Source organism: Rousettus aegyptiacus, unplaced genomic scaffold (assembly GCF_014176215.1).
Source record: "Rousettus aegyptiacus isolate mRouAeg1 unplaced genomic scaffold, mRouAeg1.p scaffold_m13_p_5, whole genome shotgun sequence".
NCBI classification, from domain to species: Eukaryota; Metazoa; Chordata; class Mammalia; order Chiroptera; family Pteropodidae; genus Rousettus; species Rousettus aegyptiacus.
The window spans coordinates 29,063,474-29,084,473 of NW_023416308.1; positions in this window are offsets into that span (position 1 = coordinate 29,063,474).

Genomic DNA, 21,000 nt, shown 5'->3' on the forward strand with positions numbered 1-21,000 from the left:
TGTAGTAGAAATAGGGCCTGTAAAGTCTTTAATGTCAATCAAACTGGAGAAATCCTCATGCTTGTAGAAATATTTAATATGACTTTTTAATAAAAATATAGTATAGTATACTGCAATGTAGCATAACATAGCATAATATGATGAGACATGACAAAATCTTCATAAATATTTTGAAATTGAGACAACTAATTATTGCGATATTATACATTTGGGTAAAAAATAAACAATATATTCATTTGCAAAATATGCATAATTTTAAAATTTCTTGTTTTATGTGCCTCTAGAGATACAATACTAATTTTTTTCCCTTTAACAATTCTTTGTGAGATCAAAGAAAGACATTTCAATAAGTACTGCATCAAGGAATGTGGAAAGCTCAACAACGGCTCAGTGGTACACTGAGATACTTATGCATGTTACAAAGAATCACAAGTATTAGCTTATAGAATAGGTGTGGATGTGTTAATACCAGTTATAAACTGAGAGAAATGAATCTAATTAATTTAAATTAATTTAACCTGACTTTTGTTATAATAACATCAGAGATATTATATATATGTGTGTAGATAGATAGATAGATAGATCTCAGACTGTCATAATTTTGTTTACATCTCTGTCTAATCAAAAAGAATTTTTTCATTGGGTGTTTACATCACCCTCTTTTCTCATACACATGCTTAGAATAGAACTTGGCAAAATAAATATTCATGAAATTAATAGCTTGAACTGTCTGATATATTTTGTTCTAAAGCAAATTAAAGTTTGTGTTAATAAAAACATATTTTTTTTAGAAAATGAGCTTTCTTTAAATTAATGGTCATAAATCTTCAATACTAAAAACAAGTCTAGTTTGATACAGTAAAAAGAAAGGACAGTCTTTTTAGTATAACATAGCAGTCTTTCAAATGACTAATGTTTGTGAGTAACCAGCACTCCTATTTACAAAAACTTGTTCCCCTGAGGAAGTTTGATCTCCTTTGAAACAAACAAACCAACAAACAAAATGGTTTGGTTACAACATAAATTAGAAAAAAAGAAAACATGCAATTTTACTTTCAGAAACTAAAATGAAATGGGGATGCATTGTATTAGTTATTATGTACATAAAATAAGAACCTATCTTCCAAAATACAATCTAAAGCCTGTATCTTTAGAATATAATAAAATCAAGTAAATACATAACCTGTGCATGCAAAGTGACTGTGAAATTTTTAGAACATGAAATTAATCATGGTGGATAAAATTTAGATGTCTCAAAATGGCAGCAGACATCTTCTGCTATTGTGCAGTCAGCATGCTTGGCTGGAACCACGGTGAACTGATTTCATTCCGTTTTCTCACTAGGACTGACAATTCCCTGCCCCTAAACCCCAGAGTACTAGAATGTTAGGTATCATCTACCACACTGGGGAAATGACTGTTCATAATTTGGTGTATTACCTTCAAGTCTTTCCTCTTTTTATCTTTAGATATATTTAGGGTGAAAATTGGTATGACAGTATACATAAAGTTATGCACCTTTTCTTCCTCAGCTCTTTTTCTCAATTTTACTGAGGTACAATTGATAAAATTATATGTATTTAAGGTATACAACATTATGACTTTATATACATATACATTGTGAAATGACTAACACAATCAAACTAATTAAAGCGTGCATTACTTTACATATTTGGGATTAGGTGAAAACACCTTAAATACACATTCAGCAAATTTCAAATATAGATCCCCAGAAATTATTTATTTTATGATTGGAAGTTTGTATCCTTTGACCAACATCTTCTAATTTCCCCCACCCTCCAGCCCCTAGTAACCACCATTATACTTTGTGGTTCTATGAATTTGAATTTTTTTCACATTCCACATATAAGTGAGATCATATGCTATCTGTTTTGTGTCTGGCTTTTTTCACTTAGTATAATGTCCTAAATTTCCATTAATGTTGTTGCAAATGGCAGAATTTTCTTTTTTATGGCTGGATAATATTATATACACATACACACACACATATATACACACATATATTTGTATATATATATTCATATTCTTGGCTATTGTGAAAAACAATGCAATAAACTTGGAAGTGTAGGTATCTCTTCAAAGTCCTGATTTCATTTCATTTTGACATACACCTAGAAGTGAATCATATGGTAGTTCTATTTTTAATTTTTTGAGTAATCGCCATACGTCTTCCATAGTAGTTGAAACAATATACATTTCCATCAAGAGAATACAAGGATTCCCCTTCCTGCACTTCCTGGACACCACTTGCCATTTGGTAATAGCTATCTTTACAGATGTAAGGCAGTATTTCATTGTGGTTTTGATTTGTTTTTCCCTGATGATTAGTAATGCTGGTCATTTGCATGCCTTCTTTGGAAAAATGTCTATTCAGGTCATTTGCCCATTTTTTATTTAGGCAATTTTAATTTTGATTGAGTTACATGAGTTCCTTACATATTTTAGTTATCAACCCTTTATCAGATGTATGGTTCAATTTTTTTTTTTTCATTCTAAAAGTTTTCTTTTCATTTTATTGATGATTTCCTTTAATCTTGAACTTTGTTTTTTTGGTCCCTTGCTGTTGAGTATTTTCCCATATCAGTAAATATTTCCTCTTATGAAAGCATTGTCCCTGATGCCATGCTTTCTCTTTCCACTTAGAGTTTTCATTGTTATTTATTCCTTTTATGATGCTACATCATGTGGAAAGTTTTCTTTTACCACATTCTCTTACCACTACCACTCTCTTTACCTAGGTTTTCCTTCTTTCTTGTATAGGATTAGTAACTCATAAGGGAAATACAGCTTCTTAGTATTGATGTTCTTTTAATAATTTACTTTTTGAGTTATTGAAGTATCCGCATGGTTAAAATTTCAAAAGATACAAAAAGGGTAAACAATGAAAAGTCTCTTTTATACACCTGTTCCTCAGCCACTCACTTTCTTCTTGCATAAGGCAACCAATACTATCAGTTAGTATCAGTATTGTCAGTAATATTTTATTCACATATAATACAATTTATTTTACCTCACTGATTTTACACAAGTGGCAGCATACTATACATACTGTTTTTTTAATTTGCTTTTTGTCTCATATATACCATTTCTTGAGAAACAACTGGAGAATGAGTAAGACTTACGATCCAGGAAAGAGTAAATTTAGAAGACTCATAAGGAGATGTCCCAGCATGAGAGGTGTACAGATGACCTTGAAAACAACCAGTCCAGACTGGAATAGTGGGATAAGAGGGTTTTTTTCACACTTATGATTTTTAAAATATACTTTGGAGATCATGTCATATTCATACATAAAGATTGTCTTAACATTTTATATGTCCATACAACATTTTTGTACAACTGTCTAAAGATTTTTTGATCAGTCTCTTTTGTATCCCAGTTTTTTGTTATTATAAAAAATGTTACAATGGACAACCTAATATATAAGTCATTAGGTTTGTGCATAAGTTTTTAAAGTGCAATTACTGAGTCTGAGGGTATATATACTTGTAAATATGATAAACATTGTCAAATTGTCCTAATTGAACCCATTTATTTGATTCACATTAGTTTAAATTATCTCTCAGACAAATCTATTTTTCAACACTATTCTTCCTGATACTGGAGCTAAGACTCTGGAGATTACATTTCTGCTTTGCCAGTTGGCTTACTCTTTGGTTTCACACGAGTTTGCTGCTGCCAGAAATACAAAACATTTAAAAAATATAAAAACAAATTGAAACAAGTTAGAGGAAAATGACCTGAATTCCCTTAGCATCAATTTAATAATACACAATGAAAAAACAGCAAGCATTCCACCTCCAAATGTCATATTGATATTATGTAAATAAACCACTAGAGTTAAAAATTTAAGTTTTTTCTTCTGAAAATATGAAAACACAATTGTATGGGTAAGTGTATTTGGGGGGGAATGCACCATTTAGTATCACATTGATGAGATTCAGTGCCTAAACTCCCACTACAGAAATCATAAAGAGATAAAATCCTTCTTTATGTTCCTGGCTGCCAGAAAACAGGCACATTGACCTAGGCTCAGCCAGTTGCATGCTCCCACTTGAGAAATTAATCTGATCTGAAGAATGTAAGAATAATGAGTCAGTTGGGAACAATTTGTGTGGCATTGCAGCCAGGATGTTACTGCTGAAATATGTTCTGGCCTCTGGAGTTGCCTTGGTTCTTCCAGTTCTCCAAATGTGGTTTCACAATTTCACATGAAGTCTCTGTATCCCCAATATTCTTTCTATAAACTCCTACAAGCACTTTCTACTGCTTGTTATAACCCTGATATAATGTTTTCCCCCTACATTCATACAAGTAAAATTATGGACTAAAACTGACAAAAGATATATATATGAAAAGTTAAACATTGCAAAAAAAATGTTTCAGGGTTTTTGACTCACAATTAATAATCAAAAGTAATAGTCTTTACAACCATCACTTATCAAAAGAGAAAATTCTAGCCTCCTACTCTGACAAGCAATATTATCATCTTTTTCAATAATGAGTCCTTTTTCATATAACATCAACTTTGCAACAATTTTGGATTTTTGCCACTAAAAATCATTAGCGGTAAACTTGACATATAAATTTTGCTTCTATTAGAAAATATGGGAAAGGTAGGAGCAAAAAGACTTATTTCACTAAATTGTCTAATTTGGTCTCTATTCAATTCAGAGGCACTCTGTTTCCCAGCTAAAGTCAACAAAACATTAATTTTATTATCTATGAACTCTGGAACATACATTATTTATTCAGGATTAAAAGTAGAACAGAAAAGAATTAGCAAATAAAACGGCATTTGACAGAGTGTGCTCATTATCTCAGCTCTACACTCAACTCTCCTGAGTATTTCTACATATTAAAAACACCCCTGATATCTTGGTACAACGTCATATAATTTAAATGTTACCCTTGTCCTGAAAGAATTTGAAGTTTATGATAGACTGTGATAAGCAATTTTATATTCACAGTGAGATAGGTGATACATTGGTATCCAAGCACATAGGATTGGTTTAAGAGGCTGGGAGACTTACTAGAGAAAGTAATGTTTGAACAGAAAACAGAAAAAAAAAATTAATTAACTGAACTAAAGGAGAAATATATATTGTCAGATGGGAGGTCAGATGGAAGCATGACAGGGAGAGAGTATCCTAGAAGAAAAAAAATAAGAAAAGAACCAAAGATGATAGAGGATGATGCCTTCTAGGAAGAGCATAAGCATACAATAAAATACTATATAAAAATTACAAGTTAGGATTGTAAGGAATTATAGCAAAATATTAATAGCAGTGAATTCTGTGTAGAGTTTAAGGTATGGCCTAGGATTCAGGGTGAGGATCTGGTCAGTCCTAGCAGGGGCTGCAATGAAAACATGTATATAAGACTAAGGTCAGGCACCCAAAGAAGCTAGGGAAGCTTGCAACCGGTCGAAGAGAATGCAGGTTCCCACAGATTTAGTATATGCCCACCTAATATTGAGTTTAGGAACACAAGGTAATGTCCATGAATGATGGACATAGGTATTCATATTGCCCATCATGGTTATTTTCAGCTCATAAATTAATATGGATGAACTGGAATAACACAAGCATTAGAATTTAAAAGTGTATAATGAGACCCCTTCCTCTCTAAGTTAACCAGACTAAGCTCTTATTGTGTTCTCCAGAGTTCTTTTATTTAGAAATAGAATGTAAAGTGAATTCACTGCTCTGATCTTTCTTGCAGTGATGACTCTCTTAAATTGCCTAAAGTAATAGTTATTGATAATACCCACTTATTCATTCATTCAATCATTCCACAAATATTTTTTGAACATCTATTAGATTAGGAGCTGTACTTGGAACTCACACTATGATAAGCAGTTGTAGCTATGACTTAGTGGATAAATGTCCTGCTTACCTATTTTTGGTGATAGAATATTAAGCAAAAGAAAGATAAAAAATTTGGTAGAGAAAAATCAATGCATAGAGGGAGTAATGTGTGCAATTGCGCATTTGGCATCACTCAGAGGAAAATGGACTTTTTACATGTATGCTTGATACTGTTTCTTTACAATAAAAGTAGTTTTTTGTATTACCCAACCTTTGTCAAATATCATTAGAATAATTATTATAATTAACAAATGAAGACCACCAAATGATTGATTTCATTATGAAATCTAATGACAATGGACATTTGACCTTTGGACTTCCTGGTAGGATTTACGCTGACTCACAGAGTCTCCTAGTACCCACAGAAGAAAAACAATAATCACCAAGAAAACCTGTGTGAAAGGAAATTTATATCTTCTAGCCCTTGATTTTAAAACTTTCTCTCCTGAGTAGCTGGTGATGGAGGTCAAAATAACCCAATAGGCGGTGTTGGAGATTAAAACAAAAACCCAATGGTGTTAAACTCCTTTAGTTTGTTAAAATAACACAGCTTTTTAAAAAAAATTATATTTTTACATTTTTAATTAAGTTTATTGGGGTAACATTGGTTAATACAATTAAATAATATTTAAGGGTACATTATAATTTGACATCTATATGTTCTATTTGTATTATTACCACCCAAAGTCCGGTTTCCTTCAGCTAGCATATATTTGATCCCCTCTACTCACTTCGGCTTCCTCCAATCCCCTTATATTTGAACCCCTTTACCCTTTCTACTTCCTCTCCTCCCTCACCCCCTGTCCTCTGGTATCCACTAGTCCATTGTCCATGTCCCTGAGTCTCTGTTTGTCCTGCTCATTTATTGCTTTTAGGTTTATATCCCACATATAAGTGATATTATGTGATTTTCAACCTTTTTAGTATGGCTTATTTTGCTTAGTATGATTATCTTGAGGTCCATCCATGTTGTCACATATGGCAATATTTCATTTCTTCTTATTGCTGAGTAATATTCCATTGTATATATGTACCACAGCTTCTTTAGCCAGTCACTTATAGGACACTTTGGTTGCGTTCATGTCCTGGTCACTGTGAATAGTGCATCCTCTCCAACATTTATTATTAATGTTCTTTTGATTATAGCTATTCTAACAGGTGTAAGATGGTATCTTATTGTGGTTTTAATTTGCATTTCCCTCTTAGCGATGTTGAGCATCTTTTCGTATATTTGTTGGCCATTTGTATGTCCTCTAGGAAGAAGTGTCTGTTCAAGTCCTCTGCCCATTTTTTTGATTGGATCATTTGTTTTTTTGTTGTTATTGAGTCATATAAGTACTTTTTAGTTTGATGTAGTCCCATTCATTTATTTTAGCTTTTACTTCCCTTGGCTTTGAGGTAAAATTCCTAAGATCTCCAAGGCCCTTGAGTTTAGTTCTTGTATTCAGGTCCTTAATCCATTTTGAGTTAATTTTGGTGTGTAGTGATAGACAACATTCTAGTTTCATTTTTTTGCAGATGGCCTTCCATTTTTGCCAGCACCATTTATTGAAGAGGCTTTTCTTTCTCCACTGTATGTTTTTGGCTTTTTTTTTGTAGAAAATTATTTGCTCATAAAATGTGGGTTTACTTTTGAACTCTCGGTTCTGTTCCACTGGTTCATGTGTCTGTTTTTTGCCAATATCATGCTGTTTTGATTGTGTCATTTTGTAGTATAACTTGAAATTGGGCAGAGTAATGCCTCCAGCCTCTTTCTTTTTTCTTAGGATGATTTTGGCAATTCAGGGTCTCTTGCTTCCTTACAAATCTGATGATTTTTTTGTTCTATTTCTTTAAAAAATGCCAATGGGATTTTAATGAGGATTGCATTAAATCTGCATAATGCTTTAGGTAATATGGTCATTTTAACTATGTTGATTCTTCCAATCCAAGAACACAGAATATCTTTCTATTTCTTTATATCTTCTTTGACTTCTTTTAATAGGGTCTTGTAGTTTTCATTATATAGATCCTGTACATGTTTTGTTAAATTTATTCCTAGGTATTTTATTATTTTTGTTGCAATTGCAAAAGAAATTATATTTTCCACTTCTTTTTCTAATGCTTCATTGTTAGAGTATGGGAATGCTATGGATTTTTTAACATTGATTTTGTATCCAGAGATGTTACTGTATTTGCTTATTATTTGTAGTAGTGTTCTTGTGGAGTCTTTTAGGTTTTCTACATAGAGAATCATGTCATCTACAAATAGAGACAGTTTGACTTCTTTGTTTCTTATTTTGATGCATTTTATATCTTACTCTTGTCTGAGTGCACTTGCTAGGACCTCCAATGTTATATTGAATAAGAGTGGCAATAGTGGACAGTCTTGCTTTGTTCTAGATCTTAGAGGGAATGTTTTTAGTTTATCATCATTAAATATAATGTTGGCTAAAGGTTTGTCATATATGGCTTTTATTGTGTTAAGTTACTTTCCTTCTATACCAATTTCGTGAAGTGTCTTGATCATAAGTGGATATTGTATCTTGTTGAAGGCTTTTTCTGAATCTATTGATATGATCATAATAATTCTTACTTTTTAATTTGTTTATCTGGTATGTCACATTGATCAATTTGTGTATGTTGAATCATCCCTGTGCCCCTGGGATGAAGCCCACTCGATTGTGGTGTATAATCTTTTAATATGTTGCTGTATTCAGTTCGCTAGTATTTAATTTATGAATTTTGCCTCTGTGTTCACGAGAGATTTTTTTTTGTGTTATCTTTACCAGGTTTTGGTATCACAGCAGTATTGGCCTCATAAAATGAGTTGGGAAGTATCGCCTTCTCTTCAATTTTTTTGGAAGAGTTTGAGGAGAATAGGTATTAAATCATCTTTGAATGCATGGTAGATGGCTTGGTGAAGCCATCTGGTCCAGGACTTTTACTTTTTGGTAGGTTCGTGATGATTAGTTCAATTTCCATACTGTTGATTGTTTTATTTAGATTTTCCAGATCTTCTTGATTCAGCCTAGGAAGATTGTATTTTTCTAAGTACTGGTTCATTTCTTCTAGGTTATTAAATTTGTTATTATCTACTTTTTCATAGTATTCTTGCATGATCCTTTGTATTTCTGTGATGTCAGTTGTAATGTCTCCTCTTTCTTCTCTGATTGTGATTATTTGTATTCTTTCTCTTTTTTCTTTAGTGAGTCTAGCCAGGGGGTTGTCAATTTTATTAACTTTCTCAAAGAATCAGCTCCTTGTTGATATATATATATATATATATATATATATATATATATATATATATATATTCAATTTCATTTGTTTCTGCTCTAATTTTGGTGATTTCTTTCCTTTTGCTGACTTTAGGCTTCATTTGTTCTTTCTTTACCTTTTTTATTTTGAAGACTATTTCATCCGATATTAGTACCACTACTCCTGCTTTTCTCTGAATGCCATTTGCTTGAAATATCATTTTCTACCCTTTCACTTTGAGTCTAAATTTGCCTTTGGAGATGAGATGTGTCTCTTGGAGGCAGCATATGATTGTGTTTTGTTTTTTAATCCATTCTGCAACTTTGTCCTTTTTTATTGATGAGTTCAGTCTATTTACATTTAGGGTGATTATTGAAATATGAAGTCTTCTCATAGCCATTTTATCTTTTGCTGTCTGGTATCTCAGTGTTTCCATTGCTTCCTTATTCTTGTATTTCTGTTTATTTTGGTTGGCTTTTGTGGATTTTGCCTCTGGTTCTTATTGTTTTATGTTATATACTTCAGTTCTGAATCTTTGGTGTGTGGTTACCATTACAAATATGTAAAAGTTACATAAAGAGAGTTGTTCCTTTTTTTCTGCACATGCCTTATCTCATTATGAATTTGAATCTTTGAATTCTCCCTTTTTCACTCATTGTTGTTTCCGTTTATCCCTATGTATGTTAAATGTTCATTACTATCTTACTATAATAAATCTCTTCTTATTTTTAAGTTTATAATTCCTTCTTTCTAGTAAGGGTTGCACTTCTCTGCTTCTATCAGCCTACTAGTCACCTTACTCCTAATTATGTATTTTTGTGTTTTTTTGTTTTAGGTGAGCTTACACCTTTCAGTATTTCCTGTAGTGCAGGCCTCATAGTGGAGAATTCCCTTAATATTTGTGTGCCTGGAAAGGTCTTAATTTCTCCTTTATATCTAAAGGAGAGCATTGCTGGATACATTATTGTAGGCTGGTAGTTCCTTTCACTTAATAGTTTAAATATTTGATTCCATTTCTTTCTGGCTTGTAAGGTCTGCGCTAAGAAGTCTGATGATAATCTAATGGGTTTACCTTGATAAATTATCATTTTCTTTTCCCTGGCTGCCCTGAAAATTCTGTTTTTGTCATTGATTTTTGTTAACTTTAATACAATGTGTCTTGGTGAAGGCCTTTTGGGGTTGAGATAATTGGGTGTTCTCTTGACTTCTTTAATTCTAACCTCCAGCTTGACCTTTAGATTTGGGAAATTCTCATTCACTATTTGTCTGAAAATACTTTCTAGTCCTTGTTTTTTTTCCTTGCCTTTAGTAATACCCATTATCCTTATGTTTCCTCTCCTGATGGTATCAGCTAGTTCTTGTATTTATAATTCATTATTTTTTATTCTGTGGTTTCTCTCTTCTTCCTTCTTATTTATTTCTAGATTTCTGTCTTCGATATCACTGATCCTTTCCTCCATTTGGTCGACTCTATTTCTCAAGCTTGCTATTTCATTTTTCAGTGTGTTCTTCATCTCCAGAAGTTCTCTTTGGTTCCTTTTAATGGTTTCAGTCACCTTGCTCTGCTCATCTAGTTGTTTTTTCCAATTCCTGAAATTGTTGATTAAGTTGTTTTGGATCTCATTGCATATTTTCAAAAGTACCATCCTTAATTCTCTGTCATTTAAGTCACATATTTCTATGTCAGTGAGCTTCTTTTCTGGAGATTTTTCTCTTTCTTTCTAACATGACTTGTCATCTTGGTTGTTCATGGTATTTAATGGACAATTCCTCCACTTAGGCATGAAGGAAGTGTATTCTGTTGTTTTTCTGGAAAGAAGATTTATAATATAAAAGCCTCTCTTTAGTTGCTTCAAAGGAGGCACTTTTCTTTTGGTTTCCAGTAGGTGATGTCTAAGCCTCTTGGATCCCTGCTTTATATAAAGCCTAAATGTCTTTTTAAAATTTTCTTGTAGATATTTAATCACACTTGCTACTCTCATTTTCAGTCCCTGTCAATGTTAGTAACAGTTTCATTAGTGCTTGCTCAGATTTCCCTGGGGCACCGTTGTGATTGGTCTCAGAAGGTATGGGGGTATGAACCTTCTTGGTTGGGATTTGGAAGCTGCAGCTCAGTCTTTGTTTTGTAGCCAGGGCTGATAAAAATCAACTGTTATTTCTATGCGGTCCTGTCCCACTTCTCTGCTGACTCTGATGACTATGTCCTGCTGCTGGCTAGGTAGGAGTCCCTGACAACCAAGGCTAGCTGCACCTAGTCCTGAGCTTGAGGCTGCTTAGCAAGAGGTATGGGACAAGCCAAAGCCAGATGCTACATGTTTGAGGTTTTGTGAATCTTTGAGATATTTTAGGAAATTCCATAGTATGAGCCATACAAGCTGTTTATATGGAAAAGTCACTGGAAGTTGTTTGAGTGGGCCCACAAGTTGGGAGGGGCAGGATCTCAGGGAATTACCAGGGCAGGGCAACCAGTGTTAGTCACATTGATGGAGACTCTGATATGGCAACAGCCTGCATCTGTGCATTAGGAGAATATAGTGCTCAACAAAGAAACAATAAATTTTGCCAGCATTTCTGTCTGAGAAAAAGATGCCCCTCCAGTACTCACCCCGAAGCAAGACAATTTAGTTCTTCTCTATATGTCCTTGGCCCCTTTTGAGCTGCTGCCACAGTGCTGGAGCTCTGAGTGAGTAAAAGCCCTTTAAGAGTAGCACCTGGAACTCCAGCAGCCCTCTGTCTCACTCAGCCATGATCTTTGCTGTTTTCACAGACAGATATTGTGAGGACTTCTCTTCCAGGCATTGCAACACTGGAATGGAGAGATCAGGACCCCTTGCTCCTCCATGAGGAATCTCCACAACCAAGATATTCCTTCCAATTCCCAACCACCACACATAGGTGTAGGACCAGCTTGTTTTGTGTCTCTGCCTCTCCTACTAGTCTGTAAATGGCCTCTTTTGTATATCCTTAGTTATAGGACTTCTGTTCAGTTAGACTTCAGGTGATTCTCATTGATGGTTGTTCTGTAGGTTAGTTGTAATTTTGATGTGGTCATGAGAGGAGGCCAGCACAGGATTTAGGTACTCTGTCAACTTTTCTGAAACTCAAAATAACACAGCTTTTGAATATATCTTCTGGAGTTAGTCATAGATCTTTGAGACTAGGCATAAGGCTAGGCATATATTTTTAAGATTTAACACCAAAAGAACAATCTGTAAAAGGAAAATTTTATAAATTTAACTACACCAAAATTAAATGTTTGTGTCTGTCAAAGACCTTATTAAGAGGATTAAAAAAAAAAAAAAAACGAGCTGCAGACAGGGAGCAAATATGTGCAGCTATATATCTGACAAAGAAGTGGCTTCAAAAATGTATAAATAACTCTCAAAAGTCAACAGTAAAAAAAAAACTTAATTTGAAAATGAGAAAAAGACATGAAAGACATTTCAATATAGAAGACATGCAGGTGGCAACTAAGCACATGAAAAGATATTCAACATCATTGGGGAAACACTATTAAAACTACAATAAAATATGACTACAAATCTATCACAATAAGTAAAATTTTTAAAAAATGGCAACACTAAATACTAATGATGATGTAGAAAAATGGGATTACTCATAAATTTCTGCTGAGAATGTAAAATATTATAATCGCTCTGGAAAACAGTCTGATAGTTTCTTATAAAACTAAACACATAATTATTTAGCAGTTGACTTGGGCATATATGCCAAATAAAGGAAAATTTTTTTCAGACAAAAGTACACAAATGTTTACAGCAGCTCTATTTATAATAATCTCAAACGGGAAATAACCCAGGTATCCCTTAGTAGACAAAAGGTTAAACTGTGTACTTCTATTCATATCATGGAATACTATTTATCAAAAATAATAATAATAACAATAACAACAACAAAGACAACAACAACAACAACAACAATAATAAAAGAATCCAGTATTGATACATGAAACAACCTAAGTGAATCTCAAGGGAATTATGCTGAATAAAAAAAGCCAATCCCAAAATATTTTGCACTGTATGATTATAAAACAACTGGAGGGATCTTTGTAGCAATGAAACTGTTCTGTATATTGACTATGGTATTGAATACATCAACCTACACAGATAATAAAATTGCATAGAATTAAACTCTCTCTCTTTCTCTCTCTCCTTCACACACACACACATACACAAGCAGATAAGTAAAATTAAAACTAGGAAAGTCTGAATAAGACCAAGATCAATGGATTACATCAGTGTTAATATCCTGTTATATCCTGTGATGTTATACTATATTCTCAAGATGCTACCATTGGGGAAAATGGAATATAAGATACATGGGATCACTCTGCATTATTTTTGTAATTATATGTAAATCTATAATTCAAATTAAAAGTTTAATATTTTAAAATATGAAAAGTATGGGCTTTTATCTCTGAAACAGAAAAATTAAGGTATTTAACAATTTTTTAAAGTATATTCTCCTTGAAACTAAAATCTTAAGATATCACCTATTTAGATTGGCTTTATTATTGTCTTCAATTTAATGTGAATGAATGGTTCAGTGTAATCAATATTTACATACTACAACAGCTTTCTTAAGCTTTGGTGTGTTCTTAATACATGTTATTATAGGGCATTCTTTTCTGCATTTTATGCCTACTTGAATTAATTTCTCTCTACTAATAGAGACACGCAACATATCAAGAGATCCCCCAGATTCAAAATGGGCCCCCTAGAAGTGCGTGTTTTAAATGCTTGTTTTGTCTCATTTTGGTTCAGATTCATGAAAATAAAGTTACACTCAATCAACTTAGACTCAGTGTTCAGAACCAAAGAGTTGATCATGTATCTTTGATTCTTACACATTTGTCTAACTCATTCTCTTTGGATGTATAAGTTTGCCCATGCTCAACACTGCTAAATTTTACCTTTCTTCTCTACCCCTTTCTATTACTTCTGCATTCAAATATCTTTTTTACTTATCTTGAATATGAACTACCTTTCCAGAAACCTCTTTTAAAACTTTTACATCTCCAAAAGCATTCACCCTCCTCCTTTTCAGGGAGCATTCACTTTTATGAGACGTATGCCAGCTTTATAGCAACTAACAATTTATACAATATGGAGCATAAAGAAAAAAAGAAGACCAAGGCTTCAAAATGGTTTCTGGACTCCTTAAAGTTCTACAAACTTTGTCATCTACATTTCAAAAAATGTGTATATATGTGCAATATATATGTATATTAAGTTCCTACAGGGGAGCAAGACTATAATTTAAAAGTGCATGACATTCACTTGCCCTCTAGAATTTAACTTTGGGGGAAAAAATCTTCTAATCACTTTGTTATTACAGGACCACTATTTTGAAATACCTATATTTGTTTTGCCAAAGTTGGTGTGTAAATTTTAATTACAATAGTTATAAAATTTATAATGCAATTTTTAAATACAAAAAAGAAAGAAGAGAAAGAAAGAAGAAAGAGAAAAGAAGAAAGAAAGAAAGAAAGAAAGAAAGAAAGAAAGAAAGAAAGAAAGAAAGAAAGAAAGAAAGAAAGAAAAGAAGAAAGGACGAAAGACAAGAGGAAGAAGGCAGGAAGGACGGAAGGACGTCAGGAAGAGAGTCGCTAGAGATCCCTCTCTCCTCTATGCGGTAGCTCCTCGATCGATCTCTCTGCGCTCTCTCACCTCCCGGCCCTCAGCCCAGAGAAGAAAGAAAGAAAGAAAGAAAGAAAGAAAGAAAGAAACCAGGCCAATACAAGAATGAAGACGCAACTCACAAGAAAAACTGAAAATGCTGAACAAAGAAGTTCACTTAAACGGCCACCAGGTTATGCTGGTGACTCAGTAACATTGTTTAAGACAAAACAAAAATAAATACAAAGATATACATTGATTCATACATACATACATACATACATACATACATAAGATTTTTGCTTAAGATTATATTTTGCATATTTTAGGCCTCTAAAATGTATAGCCATTGATATTTATATAACGCCTTATTTAAAAATTTCAACTCATTATTAAAACATAAACTTAAAAAAAAGATGTTCTTTAAAGCAAATTTTCAATTAAACAGGTTGAATACATTCAATTTGCAAAATTTATCAGGCACTTATTATATTTTCTTGTGAGGAAAGAATGAGTAAGATGTGGCAATTATAATATAAATAATATACGAAGGATTCCAATTTAATAAATCACTAGAATGTTAGCACATGTTTTTCTAATTGGTTTGTTTATTGCTCTATTCCCAGCACCTGAAATATAATACAATAAATAGTTATTGAGTAAATGAAAGATTTGATAAATTAATCTTTATGATAGATGTTTCTAGAGAGTGTTATGAATGTAATTAGTCTTTGTCTTCTTTAGTTTTAAATGCTTATTAATATAATCTATGGTCTATTCCTAAAAACAGTATTTTTAACCATCTTAAAATAATTCAGTGAAAATTTAAATTTTACAGATCCCTAAGACTTTGATATATACCCAAAGTAATAGCTTCATTTGCTGTCCTTTAGAATAAATGGTGCCAAGAACATAAATTCTATCTTTGATATTCTCACCAGAATATTTATATCACTAAATTTCATTATGAAATTATTTGTACTAATTCTACTTTCAATGTACAAAAGTATATGACACTATTTTTTAAACATACATGATGTCCTAGAAATTTTACTTCTGGATATTTATCTGAAGAAAGCCAAAACACTAATTTCATTAGATATATACACCCCTTTGTTCTCTGCAGCTTTATTTATAATAGCCAAGATATGGAAGCTACTTAAGTGTCTATTAATAGATGACTGGATAAAGAACAGGTGGTACATATGTACAATGGAATAGTACTGGCCCATAAAAAAGAATGAAATCTTACCATTTGCAACAATGTGAATGGACCTGAAGGTATGCTAAGTGAAATAAGCCAGAGAAGAAGAAATGCCATATGATTTCACTTATATATGAAATCTAAAGAATAAAATAAAACAGAAACAGACTCATAGATGCAGGGAACAAGCTAATGGTTGCCAGATAGGAGGGTGAAGGGATTAAGAAGTACGAATTTGTAGTTATGAAATAGTCCTGGGGATGTAAAGTACAGCATGAGGATAATAATCAATAATATAATAATAACTATGTATAATGCCAAGTAGCCACTAGACTAGCCAGGGAGACCACTTTGTAAATTATGTAAATGTCTACATTAAATGCTTTACACTTGAAACTAATAAAAAATAATATTGAATGTCAACTGTAATTGAAAAATCAAAAAGCAGGGGGAAAGTCAAGGGGAATAAGAGGTTCAAACTTCCAGGCATAAAACAAATAAGTCATGGGGATGTAGTGTACATCATAGGAAATACAGTCAGTAATACCATGATAGTGTTGTGTGGTGCCAGATGGTGATCACTTTTTTAGATATGTAAATGTTGAATAACTGTGATGCACACCTGAAACTAATATAATATTGTATATTAGCTATATTTTAATAAAAATATTTAAATAAAATATGTGATTCAGAAATATCTTACCTGAGAGGCCAGAGAACTAGGTAAATTCCATTTTCCATTTATCATCAGCTGCAGAATGATCCCAGGAGTGTTTGTTCCAGCTCTTTGGGACTACCTCAGGTCCCAAGAGGCTGACATTGGCAGTTGGAAGTTACACTGAAAAGATAGGGTATGAGAGATAATGGTGGACACTAGTTCTAAAAGTCTTGGAAAGGATATGGGAAGGAAGAGCCTTACACTGCAGAGCATCTCTGAGAAGGAATTAGCCAGGCTGATGCATAGTCCAGGAGGACAAACTATCTTTTAAGAGTCCTCAACTGGCAGGAATGGCCCAACTCCAGTATCTGTGCATGCTTCATCATTGATAGGAGCAGCCTGCGGTGAGTGTGGCCTCAACGTCAACATTGCCATGGTTCCTTGTGGTGCCATAGCTGACTAGCTGCTGGTAAAGCTTCTCTATGAAGGAAGAACTGAACAGAGCACACACCTGGCTATTAATTGACCTCACCATTTATTAAAGAAATTATAGTTAAAACCATCCTGTTCCCTCAGCCATTTATTTCCTCATTGTAGGTCAGTCAGGGCAGGGGACTGTATCTTGCTTGTGCTTTAGGAGACCCAGGCTTAGCTCTGCACCCTGGTAAGGTTGGCCCTCAGTTGGCCTATGAAGAAGAGACAAAGATTTTCTCTGTCTTTTCTTATCCCCTTAGTCTTATAGTCTTGTTGATTTCAAAATGACTATCTGCTTATTTAAAATGTCATAAAACATTGGGAAAAAGCAGGAGATGGGCTTCCCTGTTTTGTATCACAAATCACTACTTTACTTCACTAATGGGGCTTTCAACAGACAATACTGGATGTCAACTAACCAAGAGGTCAATCAAACAGTAAATCATTCATGCTGATAAAAGGAATATAGCTGCATCACAGAAGATAAATTGAGCTCAGAAAGGTCCTGTGCCACCCTTTGTACAGAGTGGTTCTCTCTTGACCAGTTTTCAGCAGTGACTCTGATACCTGGGCTTAGTCCAGAGCTCATCATGCAGATCTTCAGTAAGTTTATGTGCATGTTCATGAGTCATCAGACTGGAAACAGCATCCAGCCTGGGGATTCTGAGACACCAGAATCAGAGGTTGCCCCAGGGTATCTCCCCTGAAGGACTACTCCTCTGAAGTGTGGAATTGCCCATTTGCATTCAGGCAGCATTGATTGCAGTGAGCAACAGAATGATAGAGGCATTGAACTCCCTAGCATAGGATGAGCAGGTGCCTCCCTGCTTTGCAGGGCTGTCACCATCTGAGCCAGTAACATGCTTCCACCTGAGAAATTAATCTGATCTGAAGGATGCAAACAAAATGAGTTAGTTGGGAACCATTCGTGTGGCATTGCAGCCAGATCGTTACTGCTGAAATATGTCCTGGCCACTTTTCCAGCATAGACTTAGCCTTAATCTTTTCCCAAAAATTATGTCCTTGAGTTCCAATTCTGTTTTTCTCCTCTTGCTCATCCTTTCTCCATATTATAACATCTGATTTATTCTTTTATTCTTTTACCTAACAGATACTCATTAAGCATGTGTTTTATCCTAAAAATACTGAGAGGAAAAAAAATGCACATGCATGTCACCAGGAATAAGTAATCTAGATAGAAAAGTGAACACTTAGTCATGATTTAGGGTAAGAAGTGTTGTGAGGAAGGATAAGTACAGGTTACACTGGGAAGGACTTAACATTTTTACACTGGAGGGGAAATGACTATGCCTTCATATTGGTCAGCCATTGACTCATAACAAACAACCATAACACCTTATTGCTTTATAACAATATGCATTTATTTCATTCACACATCTTTGGAGAAGTTAATGATTTGTTCATCATTTGGACTTGGTTTAACAAGTGTCTCTAAGCTAAGGGTTGGGTTTAGTCTGCTCACATATTTGTTATCGTGGACCGGTTTATTCATCTTGCAGCAAGGACAACATGCAAGAAGAAAAGCATTTTCCAAGCTTTCGCTTGTTTCATGTCCGCTAACATTCCACTGGACAAAGGAAAACCCATAGCCTTCACCCAGGGAAGTAGCCTTTTTGAACTATAGTTTGATCTACCCCATACTCTCTGCTTTGTCTCTGCCTCAGAAACTAGCTGGTGGTGGGTGGGGAGAAGGAGAAGACTGGCACGAGAGTATGTATCCAGGTAAATTCTATTCCATTATCCCCATGCAGTAGCTTGCAATCATTTTGGGATAACTTGCCTTAATAAAACATGTAGACCATTTTTCCAAAAAAAAAAAAAAGGAAAGAAACAAAAAAAAAAAAGCAAAAAAGCACTTATACATGAAACCAACATTGCATATCTAGTTTTGGAGACAATGCATTTTGGCATTTGGCAATCATGTCACCAAGCATGATTTCTGCTCACACAGGCACATTTACAGTATCCTTCCCTCCCCCCAACTTCAGCATCTAAGGGGAAAAATCAAATCTATTAACTCTTCCAATAAACATAACTTGATTTAAATTTACCAAAAGACAAATCTACCTTGAAGGCCTACAACCAAAGTGGCAGACAGGGCTGACCCTGGTCAAGGCACCACTTTGGGGTTCCCTATTGAGGATGGGATATAACCCCATGGATTCTCCCTACCTTGACATTGCCAGGTAGAATCCAGGAAGATAGGACCATTGACAGAGATTTTGGAGAGGGGCAGTTACAGACCGCATCCTCTCAGGTCCACCTCCCCTCTGTCCATCTCTAATCCCCAACAGCCCCATGCTCACATAAGAAAATATAGATCAGGAAGGCAGCATGCTGCTGGCTGACAGCTGTCCAGTGGAGTGTTTCTAAATTTGGGTTACAGAAGGTATTACAAGGGTAACAAGACTTTCTTGAAGTATCTCTGCCTTCTGGCATATTTATTTTACTTTAATTTGCAGGAGCTGTCTTCCTGTTTCTTTGTTATTGTCTCAGTCTGTTTGAGTTACCTTAACAAATTACCATAGACTAGGTGGGCTAAACAATAGAAACATTTACTTTTCACAGTTCTAGAGGATGGAAGTGTGAAATCAGGACGCTAAAGTGGTCAAACCTTAATGAGGGTCCTCTTCCTACTTTATAGATGAGTGCCTTCTCATTGCATCCTTATATTCTGTAGAGCAGAGAAAGTGAGCTCTCTCATGTCTGTTCTTATAAGGACATTAATTCCATCATAAGGAAGTCACTCTCATGGTCTAATTACTTGCTAAAGGACTCATCACCAAATGCCATCACATTGTGGGTTAAGATTTTAACATACATTTTTGAGGAAACACAAACATTCTGTTCATAGCAGCTACTGAGCCAGAAAAGGCTTTTGAAAATAGTTTTCATTTTTACATTCAACACAAGAGGCTGCCAGGATTTCTGGGCCTGTCAAATTGGTCCAGTCAGCCTGGTGTGGAAGGCTTTATTTCTATTTCTTAGGAGACCCCTCAGGTCTATACTATAGGCTCATTGGTCAGAATTAGGTGAGATGGGGGCTTCAAGGCCAACTGTAAATGTTTCTAGGAGTGGGGAGGGAAGATTTGGATGGAATAAGATGTACCCTTATGTTAGGCGATGAACATCCAGAAGGCAAGACTTTTGCATTTTTACACCCTCCAGTCTTGCACTCCATCTGCAGTTGCCTGCTTCTTTGGGATTTTCCCAAGAATGCTCCCTATTCTGCTGCTAAAAGCTGACTCCTTTCTTTCTCCTGGCCCACCAGCTCTGCTCCCACACCTCACTAGTAATGACTTGTGCATTCCATGATCTCAGAGCCATAGTGTCAGCCCAGAAGGAGATGCTACACATACAGTGCCCATTGCCACACCTGTGTCATAGTCAAACTGATTGAGTGGATGCTGCCTGGAGAGACTGGATGACACCTGAGTAAGGTAGGGGAGTCAATGTCCCATGGGGTAGAAATTGCCCAATGTAAGATGGAAAACATCAGGAGGGGACCAGCAGGACACTGCTTCTACCTGCCGTCTGTGGAGAGCCTATCTTGAGCTACAGGATCCACATAGCCGCTCTGAAGATGTCCAGGAGATCCATCTATCAGCTCTGTTTGCCACCAGGTAGCAGCTGGCTCAATAACCCCTGCTCTTATAGTATGTTTCTGTCTTCCTCATCTCACTTACTTCTTCCATGAATTCTTGATTCCCTAGGATTACTATCACCAATAAAGTGGTAGCACAGAAGCTGACTAGCTCTATTTTGTATCTGAGCTAAGACACAGTGCCAATAGTAAGCAGAGATGCAGAAGCTGGTGTTGATATGGGACCAGAGAAGGAGTGGCTCTTTACCTGAAGCTTGAAGGGACAGCAGGAG